The following is a 16,904-nucleotide window of genomic DNA, read 5'->3' on the forward strand; positions in this document are numbered from 1 at the left end:
GAACAGTTGATGTTGAGATGTGTCTGTTACTTGAACTCTGTGAAGCATTTATTTGGGCTGCAATTTCTAAGGCTGGTAACTCTAATGAACATATCCTCTGCAGCAGAGGTAACTCTGGGTCTTCCATTCCTGTGGCAGTCCTCATGAGAGCCAGTTTCATCATAGCGCTTGATGGTTTTTGCGACTGCACTTGAAGAAACTTTCAAAGTTCTTGAAATCTTCCGTATTGACTGACCTTCATGTCTTAAAGTAATGATGGACTGTCGTTTCTCTTTGCTTATTTGAGCTGTTCTTGCCATAATATGGACTTGGTGTTTTACCAAATAGGGCTATCTTCTGTATACCCCCCTACCTTGTCACAACACAACTGATTGGCTCAAACGCATTAAGAAGGAAAGAAATTCCACAAATTAACTTTTAACAAGGCACACCTGTTAATTGAAATGAATTCCAGGTGACTACCTCATTAAACTGGTTGAGAGAATGCCAATAGTGTGCAAAGCTGTCATCAACGCAAAGGGTGGCTATTTGAAGAATCTCAAATATAAAATATATTTTGATTTGTTGAACATTCCATATGTGTTATTTCATAGTTTTGATGTCTTCACTATTATTCTAGAATGTAGAAAATAGTAAAAATAAAGAACAACCCTGGAATGAGTAGGTGTGTCCAAACTTTTGACTGGTACTCCACATACAGTGCATTCGGAAAGTATTCAGACCCCTTCCCTTTTTCCACATTTTGTTACGTTACAGCATTATTCTAAAATTGATTAAATAAATGTTTTTCCTCATCAATCTACACACAATATCCCATGATGACGAACCGAAAACAGGTTCTTATAATTTTTTTCAAATGTATAAAACATAAAAAACAGAAATACCTTATTTACATAAGTATTCAGACCATTTGCTATGAGACTCGAAATTGAGCTCAGGTGCATCCTGTTTCCATTGATCATCCTTGAGATGTTTCTACAACTTGATTGAAGTCCACCTGTGGTAAATTCAATTGATTGGACATGATTTGGAAAGGCACATATCTGTCTATATAAGGTCCCACAGTTGACAGTGCATGTCAGAGCAAAAACCAAACCATGAGGTCGAAGGAATTGTCCGTAGATCCCTGAGACAGGATTGTGTCGAGGCACAGATCTGGGGAAGGGTACCAAAAACATTCTGCAGCATTGAAGGTCTCCAAGAACACAGTGGCCTCCATCAAATGGAAGACGTTTGGAACCACCAATACTCTTCCTAGAGCTGTCCGCCCGGCCAAACTGAGCAATCAGGGGAGAACCAGGGAGGTGACCAAGAACCCGATGGTCACTCTGACAGAGTTCTAGAGTTCCTCTGTGGACATGGGAGAACCTTCCAGAAGGACAACCATCTCTGCAGCACTCCACCAATCAGAAGCCACTCCTCAGTAAAAGGCATATGACAGCCCGCTTGGAGTTTGCCAAAAGGCCCCTAAAGGACTCTCATTTTCTGGTCTGATGAAACCAAGATTGAACTCTTTGGCCTGAATGCCAAGCGTCATGTCTGGGGGAAACTTGGCACCATCCCTACAGTGAAGCATGGTGGTGGCAGCATCATGCTGTCGTGATGTTTTTCAGCGGCAGGGACTGGGAGACTAGTCAGGATCGTGGGAAAGATGAATGGAGCAAAGAACAGAGAGATCCTTGATGCTCCAGAGCGCTTAGGACCTCAGACTGGGGTGAAGGTTCACCTTCCAACAGGACAAAGACCCTAAGCACACAGCCAAGACAATGCAGGAGTGGCTTCAGGACAAGTCTCTGAATGTCCTTGAGTGGCATGCCAGAGCCCGGACTTGAACCCGATCGAACATCTCTGTTGAGGCCTGAAAATAGCTGTGCAGCGACGCTTCCCATCCAACCTGACAGAGCTTGAGAGGCTCTGCAGAGAAGAATGGGAGAAACTCCCCAAATACAGGTGTGCCAAGCTTGTAGCGTCATACCCAAAAAGACTTGAGGATGTAATCGCTGCCAAAGGTGCTTCAACAAAGTACTGAGTAAAGGATCTGAATACTTATGTAAATGTAATATTTCAGTTTGATGTTTTTAATACATTTAATACAAAATGTGGAAAAAGTCAAAGGGTACTTTCTGAATGCACTGTATGTGTTCCTGAGAGTGTAATCTTTCAGTGATGGGGTCATAATATTTTGTAGCTTAAACCATTCAAAAGACAGAGACACATTTGTAAGAAGAAAAACAGAAACCGCTGTGTTTATTACAACCGCATCTAGCGGCTACCGAAGGTTACTGACGTAACCCCGGTTCTATGAACCAAGCGCACATTTTCTCTCACGAACCCATTTTCAAATCAGGCGACCCCTAGTTTGGGAAACCCTTGTGTACTGATTGCGGTCTGACCGTGTGATTTAACCCTGTGATCTGACTATAGGTCCCAGTGGACTGTGAGAGAGTGGAAGTAGAGGCAGTGGTGTGAGGTGTGATCTGACCACGTGGTTTGACCGTGCTGTTGTGGTTGACTCACCTGCGGTCAGGTCGTATCGCAGCAGGCTGAGCACCCACTGGGTGAGGACACACGGAGTGAACAGGTAGTGGCTGCGGTCATCCACAGTGAATTTAGCCTTCACCTGAGACCAGAGAGGTATATAAGAAGTTTTATCTAATCCGCACTCTTAGGGAAGCAAATCTAAACCACACACACACACCCGTGTAATAAGTGGCTGTATTGTTTGTGTTTGTGTGTGTGTGTGGTTTAGATTTGCTTCCCTAAGAGTGCGGATTAGATATAAGAGGCATTAAGTAAGTGCTGTGATAAGAGTAGTCTAATCTAAAGCTGCTGCTTGGAAAGATTAGAGCAGCTTAAAGCTGAAGCTTTACTCTGATAACACATGAACTCATCTGAGACAGCACAGACACACACACACACACACCTGTTCGTAGACCTGTACCAGAGACCCTGCTAGCTGGTGTGTTTTCCCAGTGCTGGCCCAGGCTGCCTGGCTCCCAAGGCTCCTCTGGAGAACAGGCTGCAGGTACGCAGAGTAGATGGTCTGGAGTTGCTCCCTGTCTGGGTAACTAGAGAAGAGAGCAAGTGGGAAGTGTGTGTGTGTGTGTGTGTGTGTGTGTGTGTGTGTGTGTGTGTGTGTTTGTGTCTGAGTATGTGAGCGGAGTTGAGCGGTCGAAAATCCCGCTCATCGCTAATGGTGCTTGTGCTCCGCTCTGGCGCTCCACGTCATTTCCTACCGCTCCGCTAAAAAACGTTCCTTGTTCACAGGGTAAAAGAACTGCCGCTCCAAATTCGCTCCATTCATTAAAATCACAATTTAACCAACACCCATCAACTTCTGTGACTACCTGTACCTACCAATTGTTTTTTAAGCATTAAAACCAAACCATATGATTTGAATGAAAAGTATTATAACAAACGTGAAAAGGTGAATGGAAGAAGCGCTCATCATTTCAAATAGGCTACATGTCGTATTAAACAGCATATAAACACTCTAATGAGGTCAGGAGTGTGAGAGAATGATCACGTATTTACCTGATTTGTTGAACAATTAATATGCTTAACAATAGAGACATTTCTTAACTACCAGTGCTGTGCTTTTCATAAGGATGGTTCCCTCTAGCTTCCTGCAGCTGGTCTGGGCGTGTAGTCAAGGACACGGGATAGAGATAAACTTGAGGAACAGACAGACCTGTATTGTTTCAATTTCTCGTTGCTTACACACAGCCACAAGAAGAAAACCAAGTGGCTCCTGATCTGCCAGGGAGGGGCGTGCTTGTATGAAAAGCAGAACTTATGAAGAGCTATACAAATCCTGTTGACTCTGTATTAACTTCTGCCTGCAGTTGCATAACTAAATATATTTTACATATACTCAGAAGCCGTTGTCTGTGTCATTTTCTAAAGCTTAAAGTTTGTTTAAGAATAAGAGAATATCAGCACTGTGCAAAGAACAAAAACAGTCATCATTAGGGGCACCCTGGAAGAAACCGAAGAGGGAGAAGAGAGTTCCACAAACCCCGGGTCAGGGCCCTCTGTGGCAACCAGACTATCAGCTGAACTGAATAAACTAAGCCTGGATGCCAGAACTAAACCACTCCCAGCTACCAAGCCAAAGTATCCGTATGTAAGGATAGGGTGGTCGGTGATGGGAGAACAAGAGGACCGGAGAAGAGAACAATAAAGGAGGGAGGGGCTGAAAGAAAGTGAAGCAAGGAAACAGAGAGATAAAGAAGTGTTTGAGAGAGAGGATGCAAGACAAAGGGATAGAGAGAGAGAGGATGAAGAGGAAAGACGGAGAAGAGAAAGCGAATACAAGATAAGATGGGAAGGAGACACAGAAGGTGCTTTCTCCCCAGGAGCCAGACAAGACATGGAAGACAGAATAGCAGCTGAAGAGCTGGCGCTCCGACAGAAATACTACCATGATGTGGAGAGAATGAAGAAACAAGAAGAAATGAGACTGGTGAAAGGTATGATAACACCCTAACCACTGAATAACTATTCTATGACAGAGCCTGCAGAAACCTACCAGAAGCGGTACAACTGAAACTGAAAGAAGTGGTTGGCTGGGACCGCAAAGATGGCCCTGAGAAAGAAGACCACGAGACACCACTGTAAGTTCTGGAAGAAGACCGAAAAAAAAAAAAATCTAAGAAAACAGGCCTGCAGACACAACTCCAGAAGGCCCAACTGGCTGCACTAGAGAAAAGTAGCAAGCCAGATACATTGATGCCGAGTGCTCCAGCACCTGCACCAGCTCCATGGGCCCCTGCAGCGGCCCCAGCTTAACAGGTACAGTTTCCCCCACAGCCTTATGGTAATCCACAGCCATTCCAGCCCTATCAAACCTACCAGAGCGGGCACATAGGTGAGCCTATAGTCTGCTGGGGATGTGGTATAGCTGGCCATATGAGACACCAGTGCCCCACTGCTGTGGACCAGGGAGGTTGGGCACCACAGCCGGGCTTCAGAAGAGGCAGAGGTGGAACTGGCTAAGGAACCCCACACGTGTGTCCTGAACTAATAGAACTTCCTGAACTAATAGAACTTCCTGAACTAATATAACTTCCTGAACTAATAGAACTTCCTGAACTAATAGAACTTCCTGAACTAATAGAACTTCCTGAACTAATAGAACTTCCTGAAATAATAGAACTTGACGCAAAAGCAAGACCTGACCTATGGGGCAGGTCTAGTGGGTAAGAGCGCCAGTAACCGAAGTGTCTAATCTGAGGACTTGAATTGAGTGCCCTTGAGCAAGCTAACCATGCTCCTGGCTCTGGATAAGAGCGTCTGCTAAATGACTAAAATGTAAATGTTGATGAACCTCTTGAGTTGGCTGACATGACACTTTTCGTAGATGGGTCGGCTTACATTGATCAGACGACGGGAAAGAAACATGCAGGTTTTTGCTGTAAGAACTATAGATAAATCACTACACATAGAGCAGTCCCTCTCTGATCATTTCTCTGCACAACAAGCAGGGTTACTAGCTCTCACCACAGCTTGTGAGGCTGCTGAGGGAAAAACAGCTAACATTTACTCAGACTCTGCCAACGCAATTGGTGTATGTTTATCATGGGCAGGTGTCTGGAAGGCTAGAGGATTCACCAATGCATCAGGGACCCCTATTAAGAACAAATCTTACGTTTTGGCTCTCATTTCGGCTATGAAACTTCCTGCTAAATTGGCCATTCTTAAAGTCCAGGCCCATACGGGTAACCAAGATGAGGCCAGTAAAGGAAATGACCTTGCTGTCATGGCTGCTAAAGATGCTGCTACAAGGTGTCACACCCCATGCTGTGAATCTGGCTTCTGCTGTGGCCTCCCTGTTGTTGATTTGCAACAACCACAGGCGACTGACCACATGTCTCCCTCCCTTTGGGAGGCCAGAGGTTGCTCCCAGGGGCCCTGATGGCCTCTGGAGACAACACCTTTCAGGTAAACCTGTGTTGCCAACACAGCTTATCCCGTCGGTTTTGCCGAAATGGCACATGGTAACCAAGATTTCACAAGATTGGTTTTGCCCAAATTTCAACAGAACATGTGAAACAACACATTTTTAAATGCGTCACATGCATACAATACAACATTAACAAGGGGACACCACTTAAATCTGGTAATTTCCCCTCACCTAGTGGCCCATTTACACATATTCCAATGGATTGTATTGATATGACTGAGAGAAAGGAGAAAGCACTACTGTTTAGTAATAATGAGGCATTTCCTACTACCCACTGTGATGCTAAAACAGTAGCTAAAATTCTGGTAAGGGAAATATTCCCTTGATTCAAAATACCAGAAACCTTGTCTGCAGACAATAATACCCATTTCACTGGAGATGTCATAGCCCAGATTGCCCTTATGCTGGGGATAGATCAGAAATGTGTCTGTATCTATCACTCGACAGGTAAAACCTGGGTTGATGAAAATGCGAAGCAGCCCCAACAGAGGCACTGGGTATAGCCCTCATGAGATGTTAACAGGCCGTCCCATGAATGTCCCATCTCATAGGCCCATGAATGACAAACAGACAGACCCTGACTAGACTGGAAGATGACCTGTTAGGATATATGGAGGAACTAACTTCTACAGTTAGGTGTCTGTATTCTCACTCTAGGAAAGCCCAGGAAGTGCCAGCCGGAGAGGATAAAGACAACATCCCTGTCCAAATCAGAGACTGGGTGAAACTGAAGGAACCAGCCAAGATGGATGGGACTATACCAAGTGATCCAGAGACAGGGATGGCACCACCTGTCACACTGCCAGAAGGTGAAGAACCAAACACCAAAAGACTGAAGAATGACCAGAACCTGCCACCTGATGAAGACTCAACAGTTCTGCATGGACTCATGGAGAGAGGAGGGGGAGGCCGTGAGCCACATCCACTGGGCCATGAATGTGCTGTGCTATGTGTAATAATCTGTGCTCCGCTTGCTTCCTCAGTATCGGGGTGGAAATACACAACAACCAATTGAAGTCAACCAATTCCTGGGTAAATATGCGCGGGGCCTGGGTAGGAGGGCAACACCAAATGGGTCCAGAATAATGATGTTCCCAAAACCTTCTTCAGCGGGTGAGCTATTTGGTACTATGGGAAAAACTCTATCAGAGGACGATATTACATATGGATATCTCCACTTTATACAATGAGATAAAGTTAACAAAGGACAAGGCATATTTCTATATATTGTCACTAATACGGATAGTAACAGAGAAACTATCCTAGGGACACTCTCTAACAATGTACAAGTCCCACACATTAAAGCTGATAACAAAACTAGGTATGAGGAATCTAAATTTCGGCCAACCAGGGGAAATGGGAGGGGGTAGGACAGCAGCCACATTACAGTCTCTCAGGCAGCAGAGTGCCCTTACCCCCCAAAAAACACCAATGGGCCACTCATTTGGGTAGAGGGACTATAGAACCTGTGGTGACAGGGATAGTACCAGCACAGTCCACCACTATGCATCTGTAACCAAGGGAATGTCCATATAGGAAAACTATGCAGGACTCCAAGATGAGACAATCAGACACAAAATGACTGAGTGGCATATCTTACAATTTGGTCAGCAGATTACTGGCATTAATATGTCTACTATCAGGATGGGAGTGGTGATTCCCCATAGGCACATGTGGATATGTGGAGGTAATGGATACCTCCAGCTTCCGCTTAACTGGCAGGGGTGTTGTTATCTGGGAGAAACTAAGCTCCCTATTACCTCAATCCCCCTTCGTGACATGCTAGAGGCAAGAGAGAATATGACTAAGAGGACCAGAGCTAAAAGAAGTGTTCCTGATAATGATAAAGCTCATGGTCATGTTCTTAAACCGGGGGAGATTGTGGGAATGGTACTGTTCCCAGGCGTTGGTGTTGCTATCCTGTCCAAGTGGGTGAATAACTATCCTCTGCAGGCACACATTCATTTGACTGTCAAAGGCTTTACCCAACTCTCCCTTGATGTACAAAACTTAAAAGCCGTAGTGGCTCGCCAGGAAATGGCTTTAGACTATCTATTGGCATACCAAGGGGGATATTGCTCAGCATTGGGGCTAACTGTTAGTGGACAGTGTGTAATGCTGCTCCCAGAATCTTCTGACAACATGACTGAAATAATTAATGAAATAAGCAATTTAGGCAAAATAACCCAATCAAAACGGAAAGCTCCTTGAATGTGGGAAAATGCCAGGCCTATTGGGCCAAAATCAATGATGGCCTATTGTATAGATAATAGAACGAAAATGAAACGTTTAAGAGATCTGATTTTTAATTTATAAATACTTTGCTACAATGACACACTTAGTTATCTACCCAGCTCATTCCTTTCTGTTAGCATGTGCACGTAGTAAGTACACCATCATGCTTTCATGATACGTGCCTTTTCAGATTCCACAATGATTCTTTAGTTGTGGACACTGCATCACCACACTCCCTCTCTTGCTCTTGGTCCTCATCTTTGTAAGTCACCTTGATTGAGCACCTGTGTGTTTTATCAGTTTCTTGCTGAAAATATTTAGCGAACTCCATGACAGTATCTAAAGCAAGGGGCTATAATATAGCAGCACAAGTAGACTACAAATGCATGCTGGGAAGGCACGCCCTGAGCTGGTGAAGTGAGCGCTACTGGAGCCAAGTTGGAGCGGGAGAGAAGGATGACGCTCCAGCCTTTGGGAATCTCTCTCCACGCTCCAGTCAAATTGGGAACGATCCGCTCCTCGCTCCACTCCAGCTCCACTCACATACTCTGGTCTGTGTCTGTGTGTCCGTACTCACTCTATGGTGCAGATGCGCACAATGGAGGTGAAGCGGGAGGTGAGTGTGTGACGTCCCACAGCGCCTCCTGCTGACATGGAGGCCACCACCTGGACGTTCTCCAGACCCACCCACTCCAGGTTCTCATCATAGAACCCATGGTACGTCAGCACCTAGAACATACAAGGGAGAGAGAGAGGAGAACTTTGTCACGTTATGACAGCTTGACTCATTTCTGTCTTACACATCGATCAAGAAATAATGTATTTTCAGTATTGTGTTGCATTGAGTTGAGTTGGATTTCGTTATGTTGCGTTGTATTGCATTGTACAGTATTTGTTTGAAAAATGCATCTGGACACAATAACATATTTTGGTTTCACCTGGCTGCCAATTCCTGAGCTTTTGAGAACATACAGTAATTTGAGGGGTCGCCTGAAGTGTGAGAGGAATGGGAGCTAGAGGAATACAGCAGTGCTGAGGCTCGTAGTGAGGACGCCTGGCTACTATTCTGAACTTTGTGTGGTGAGCTTTCAGGCGCCCCAGAGCTGCTGAGGCACCACCCAAGTGGGTGCTACACAGAGTGGAAGAGGAGAAGTCCAGTGGCTGGTTCCCTGACTTGACCTCTACAAGATCATCAGCAGACTCCATCAACATCATCTACCATCCTCTGTCCAGCTCCCTTTGCTCAAGCCATGAACTGACCCTCTCCATCTTCAGAGGACGCTGCTTGGCCTCTATTGGTTGACCTGTCCTGATATATTGCTTCTTTGTTTTTTTTGCTCTTGAAGTGCTTTGAGATTCTATGAAAAGCTCTACAGAAATGTAAGAAATTATTAGTTGTATTATTATTATTATTATTATTATTATTATTGTATTGTACTGTATTGTAGTGTATTGTACTGTGCTGTATTGTAGTGTACTGTACTGTGTTGTATTGTAGTGTACTGTACTGTGTTGTATTGTAGTGTACTGTATTGTAGTGTACTGTGCTGTATTGTAGTGTACTGTGCTATATTGTAGTGTACTGTGCTATATTGTAGTGTACTGTGCTATATTGTAGTGTACTGTGCTATATTGTAGTGTACTGTGCTATATTGTAGTGTACTGTGCTGTATTGTAGTGTACTGTGCTGTATTGTAGTGTACTGTATTGTACTGTATTGTAGTGTACTGTGCTGTATTGTAGTGTACTGTGCTATATTGTAGTGTACTGTGCTATATTGTAGTGTACTGTGCTATATTGTAGTGTACTGTGCTATATTGTAGTGTACTGTGCTATATTGTAGTGTACTGTGCTGTATTGTAGTGTACTGTGCTGTATTGTATAGTCCCCTGTAGCTCAGTTGGTAGAGCATGGCGCTTGCAACGCCAGGGTTGTGGGTTCGTTCCCCAGTACGAAAAATGTATGCACTCACTAACTGTACGTCGCTCTGGATAAGAGCGTCTGCTAAATGACTAAAATGTAAATGTAGTGTACTGTGATGTAGTGTATTGTATTGTACTGTATTGTAGTGTACTGTGATGTAGTGTATTGTACTGTAATGTAGTGTACTGTGATGTAGTGTACTGTACTGTATTGTGATGTGATGTATTGTAGTGTATTGTGTACCTGCTGTAAGAAGGCGATGAGGTTGCTGGTGCCCCACTTGTCAGGCTTGGGCAGGTTGATGTCTTTGAGGTAGAGGACCAGGTTCTCACAGTCTTTGGGTCTGTAGGCTCGGCCCGTGTTGGAACTGAGCAGCAGGCAGGTCTGACTGAGCTTCTGGAGGACGTGACGAGACGAGGTCTGGGCGCTACAGTGGACCACCGCTACCTGGGTGGAACGCAGCCGAGAGAACGCATAGCGCAGCAGCATACTGGAGAAGAAACACACATACAGAACATAGGCTGAATGCCAAGTAGAGAAGCCAGACCATAACATTGAAGGAGGACATGAGTCATGACAGAGGTTAGATATCAGAGGATGATAGAGGAAAAGAGAGGAGAGGAGAATAGAGGAGAGGAGAAGAGAGGAGAGGAGAAGAGAGGAGAGAGGAGAATTGAAAACTGTTGATGCCGCAGGGGTCTGTTTAACTGAGTTTGTGAGACAAAGCTCAGGGCGAGGGGGGGGGGACATTTTGTGAGGGTGCAAACTGAGATAGGATAATTGGGATGTGTGTTTGTGTGTGTGTGTTTCTCTGAGGGCAGCAGTGGAAATTAAGTAGATGTTTTTTCATCAGACAGGGATGACAAGCGTTTCCATGGCGCCCTGACATTTCTGCGAGATTAGGGTTGTGTGTGTGTGAGAGTGTGTGTGTTTTTGTGTTTCATGGGGGGGGCTCAAGTGGAGCGTAAAGCCAATCAGAGATGCCCTCCTCTACTGCGTGCCCCTGGGATGACAATAATGACTGTAGATTCAACAAGTCTCTGCCCCCCCGCCTGCCCCTCGGTCCGCTGTGCTATTCTAAGAAAGGTCACGCCTGAAATAAAACATGCCTGGAGACATAAGTGTGTGTCATACCATTCTCCCTGAATAGTAAGAGGAGTGTGTACATGATCTGGCTAGAGTGTATTATACATCCCGTGTGTGTGTTTACCCCTTGCCACAGCCCTCAGGCCCCACCAGTATGAAGGGTTGTCTGTGCTGGGAGGAGAGCCAGTGGGAGAAGCAGTGCAGTCCTCTCTGCATGTCGGGGGTCTGGATGACGGGGAGTGTGTGAGTGTGTGTGACCTCTTCCAGGCTGAGGCCGTCAGGACGTTCCAGAGAGTACGCACACAGCCGGCCAGACTCAGGGTCATAGTAGGTGTCCAGGGGCTTCCTCGGGTCAGGAGGGCTCTCTAGCCCAGCCCAGCACCTGCAGGGAACGCACACGCACATAATGATGGGGACGTTTATTAGTTGATTAATGGATGGATGGATGGCTAAATGGATAAACGGATGATGGATGGCTAAATAAAAAAAAAAAAGGAGGCTAAATGGAAAAAGAGGCTAAATGGATAAAAGAGGAGGCTAAATGGATAAGAAGGAGGCTAAAGGATAAACGGATGGATGGATAAGTCCCCTGTAGCTCAGTTGGTAGAGCATGGCACTTGCAACGCCAGGGTTGTGGGTTCGTTTTCCCACGGGGGGCAAGCACTCACTAACTGTAAGTCGCTCTGGATAAGAGCGTCTGCTAAATGACTAAAATGTAAATAAATGGATGGATGAATGTATGGATGGACTGATGAATGGATGAATGGATTGACCGCCTCGTCTCACCTCCTTGGCGAAGTCCTGTCGTGATTTGAGGTTGAGGTTCCCGCCCAGCCCTCTGATGAGACTAACCACAAACTGACCACGCTCTGTGACCCCCACTCAGGTGAGACAGACCGTTCAACACCGTCCCCTACCAGACTGGTCTCCACCACAAAGTCATTCTGACAGACAGACAGACAGACAGACAGACAGACAGACAGACAGACAGACAGACAGACAGAGAGCGAGAGAGAGAGAGAGAGTCAGAAGGGTAACAGTTATGAACACAAAATATCCAATCCACTACAGCATATTTGGGGTAAAACTCCGATTGGCTTGAGTATATTTCGGGTAAAACTCCACTTTGCTACATAAATCCAGTTGATGCTATTGATTATGACCAGTAGAGGGCAGTATCAGTATGTATCACCTGTTTAAGCACCCAGTCCAGGCCTCTGTGGAAGTAGTCTCCCATCCAGTTCTCCAGGTTACTGCGACACTCATCAGGCTGACCCTTCAGCCATGACTTGACCAACGCACTCACATCTGTGTCCTCATCACTACAGAGAGAAGACGGGGGGTTACAACGCGACTAGAACAATGACTGTAGGTTAACCCATCAAGGACCACACACACACCAACCTGAGGAAAATCATGCCCATGCGTGAGATTGTGGCTGGTGAGGCACAGCTGAGGTCGTGTGTCTCGAAGACAAAGTTGATGTTGGGTCCAAACTGAATCCTCTCTCCACTGGGCATGGTCAGTAGACGGTTGTCGTCCAACACAGAGTTCAACGACTCGATCCACTCTGGGTCTATGTCCCCGTCACAGATGATCCACGAGCTCACCTCTGGAACACACACATAATGGCTAACATCAGGGTAACTCAGGGTTACTTTTTTGGATCAGTTTTAATTTTGCAAATAGATTGTGGCTTCTATCGATGTAATTGTCTGCATCTTTTCCAATCCCCCATATATATTTTTTATAAATATACACTACCAGTCAAAAGTTTGGACACACCTACTCATTCAAGGGTTTTTCTATATTTTTACATTGTAGAATAATAGTGAAGACATCAAAACTATGAAATAACACATATGGAATCATGTAGTAACCTAAAAAGTGTTAAAAGAAATCAAAATATATTTTATATTTGAGATTCTTCAAATAGCCGCCCTTTGCCTTGATGACAGCTTTGCACACTTGGCATTTTCTCAACCAGCTTCATGAGGTAGTCACCTGGAATTCATTTCAATTAACAGGTGTGCCTTCTTAAAATTTAACTTGTGGAATTTATTTCCTTCTTAATGTGTTTGAGCCAATCAGTTGTGTTGTGACAAGGTAGGTATGGACCAAGTCCATATTATGGCAAGAACAGCTCAAATAAGCAAAGAGAAACGACAGTCCATCATTACTTTAAGACATGAAGGTCAGTCAATCCCGGAAAAATTGAAGAACTTTGAAAGTTTATTCAAGTGCAGTCGCAAAAACCATCAAGTGCTATGATGAAACTAACTGGCTCTCATGAGGACTGCCACAGGAATGGAAGACCCAGAGTTACCTCTGCTGTAGAGGATAAGTTCATTAGAGTTACCAGCCTCAGAAATTGCAGCCCAAATAAATGTTTCACAGAGTTCAAGTAAGAGACACATCTCAACATCAACTGTTCAGAGGGGACTGTGTGAATCAGGCCTTCATGGTTGAATTGCTGCAAAGAAACCACTACTAAAGGACACCAATAAGACGAAGAGACCTGCTTGGGCCAAGAAACATGAGCAATGGACAATAGACCGGTGGAAATGTGTCCTTTGTTCTGGAGTCCAAATTGGAGATTTGTGGTTCCAACCGCGTGTCTTTGTGAGATGCGGTGTGGGTGAACGGATGATCTCCGCATGTGTATTTCCCACCGTAAAGCATGGAGGAGGAGGTGCTATGGGGTGGGGGTGCTTTGCTGGTGACACTGTCTGTGATTTATTTAGAATTCAAGGCACACTTAACCAGCATGGCTACCACAGCATTCTGCAGCGATACGCCATCCCATCTGGTTTGGGCTTAGTGGGACTATCATTTGTTTTTCAACAGGACAATGACCCAACTCCCCTCCATGCTGTGTAAGGGCTATTTTACCAAGAAGAAGAGTGATGGAGTGCTGCATCAGATACCTGGCCAACCCCCCTCACAATTGAGATGGTTTGGGACGACAGGAGGAAGGAAAAGCAGAACAAGGGAAAAACGAAATCAGGGAAGCGGTTGAAGAAGAGAGTGTGCAAATCAAGGCAAAGGGTGGCTTTTTGACAAATTTGTTTAACACTTTTGTATACATGATTCCATATGTGTTATTTCATAGTTGTGATGTCTTCACTATTATTCTACAATGTAAAAAATAGCAAAAATAAAGAAAAACCCTTGAATGAGTAGGTGTATCCAAACTTTGACTGGTACTGTACATATATTTAAATATATTTTCCTTTATTATTTTCCCCCTAACCCTACCACCCTCCCCTAATTGGAGTAAACTAATGGACAACAACACATAGGCTTCTACTTCCAGTGTATACATACTATTTACATTTTACAGACACAGTATATTTTACATGAGTTATCTTTTGTTTGTTTTAAATTCCACCCTCAACCCCTCCCATCTTTCTCTGAACACCATCCAGTTTTGATTTCTTTGCCAGATATTTTAAAACTATGCTTGTGATGTTTCACAAAAGTTCAGAACCTTTCCATTCTCATAGTTTCTACAAATTGTAAATTAAAGATTTAAAAAAAGTATACGAGTATTATTCTATTATTGATCGATTGACTATGACTTTTCAGATCACCCAGCAGGGCTATCTGCAGAGTTAACTCCAGGTAAATGTTGCAATTCTTCAGCCATTCCTGAACCTGTGACCAAAAACAAGCTACATATGGACACTACCAAAACAAATGATCTAACGAGTCTGTCTCTTCGCAGCAACATCTGCAGAGCTGGGATGGTTGTATCACCCATACTGTATATATAACATTCTATTGTTTGCAAGAATTTTGTATAATAATTTAAATAGAAAAACTATGTTTTGAATCCAGCATTACATCGAAAATCTCTTCCAAACTATTTTGAAATCTGTATGGCACAGCTGTAAATGTTTTGGTCCTGAAATGAAACTGGTATACTTTTTTATTTTTCATAATTTTCTTTAACCAATCTTGGTCTTTAATGCAGGGCCAACAGACAAGTTCCTTACTTTCTCCTCCTTCCACTTGCCTCTTCCAATTTTGCAGTAATGCTGCAATTAGTTGGTTGTAATTTTGGATAGAGCAGACATTTCCATATATTTATATTAGCTGCATGTGTGACATAACTTAACCAGTCCTATATATGATATCATTTCCCCCCCACCAAAAATAAATGTTTTTTCATCAATTAGTATATTTGAGTTTAACCATAATATTTGTTGTAATATTTGTTCTGTCTTCTCTGGTGGATTAAACTGAAATTGCAACCAACTTTCTATGGCTTGTTTAACTTTCACTGTCACTATCTTTCAGAGTAGAATAGAATACTTATTCTAATACGTCTAAAGATGCAGTCTGGCCTCATGGTTGTGTTGTGGTTCTTACCCTGTGGTTCTCTGACCACCTGCCTGGCGCTGTTTGTGAGAACCCCGTCAGTCCACTCCCTAGTGTCCATGTCTATGTGACCCAGCAGCTGCTGGCGGGGCATGGCTTTAGGGTTCACTGTATACTGCTTCACCTAGACCCACCATGACAGCGACAAGGACAGGCAGGGACCAAGTTGTTTGGTGGCATAGGTCAGTGGCTGCATCTCAAATGACATTCTATTGCTAACTGTAATGTTACATTAATAAAATATTAATACGATTATGATTAATGATAACTAGGGCACAGAGCTTTTCCTGGGAGGGTAACGCAGACAGAATAACAATATAAGGATTGTGATTATCATGATTAATCAGGTGTATACTCACCACCCTGCCTGTCCTGCCCAGGGCGGCACGCAGCATCCTCCACAGGGTAGATTTACCTGCCCGCTGGGGCCTACGATCACCACTCCCATACGCTGTCTCAACTGCTCACACAGCTCCAGAGCCTTCTTCATCTACAGAGAAAAACTACTTTATCCATCCATCCCTACATCCATCCATCCATCCCTACATCCATCCATCCATCCCTACATCCATCCATCCCTACATCCATCCATCCCTACATCCATCCTTCACCTACATCCATCCATCCCTCCCTACATCCATCCATCCCGACATCCATCCATCCCTACATCCATCCATCCCTACATCCATCCATCCCTACATCCATCCATCCCTACATCCATCCTTTCTTCTATCCTCTTGACTAAACAGCTCATACAACTCCAGACCAGAGCTTTCATCATGTATGAGGAGTGTCCCACAAACACACGGTCACACACACACACACACGGCCACAGTCCCCCACCTGGCTGGGTATGAGTTCGAGGTGTGCCTCCTCGTATACGGCCTGCAGGGCGTGACTGAGGGTCTGGTCCTCCACGTCAGTGAAGCCCACCCCAGGGAACACATCTTGGACCAAGGCATCAAACCTGCTGCTGTCTGCAAATGTCAGCTTGGACATGGTGTTCAACCTCAGTGCCTGCACCACAAGAACACTCTCCTTGACTGGGGAACACAGAGATAGAGAGGGAACACAGAGATAGAGAGGGGGTGGAGGCAGAGACAGAGAGGGAACACAGAGATAGAGAGGGGGTGGAGGCAGAGACAGAGAGGGAACACAGAGATAGAGAGGGGGTGGAGGCAGAGACAGAGAGGGAACACAGAGATAGAGAGGGGGTGGAGGCAGAGACAGAGAGGGAACACAGAGATAGAGAGGGGGTGGAGGCAGAGACAGAGAGGGAACACAGAGATAGAGAGGGGGGTGGAGGCGGAGA

At 44.7% G+C, this 16,904-nt stretch overlaps 1 pseudogene; it reads right to left on the reverse strand.

Moving 5' to 3' along the window:
• LOC123484662 overlaps positions 1-16,904 on the reverse strand; it is a 171,646-nt pseudogene that overhangs the window by 125,274 nt on the left and 29,468 nt on the right.

Source organism: Coregonus clupeaformis, unplaced genomic scaffold (assembly GCF_020615455.1).
Source record: "Coregonus clupeaformis isolate EN_2021a unplaced genomic scaffold, ASM2061545v1 scaf0401, whole genome shotgun sequence".
Taxonomy (NCBI): domain Eukaryota; kingdom Metazoa; phylum Chordata; class Actinopteri; order Salmoniformes; family Salmonidae; genus Coregonus; species Coregonus clupeaformis.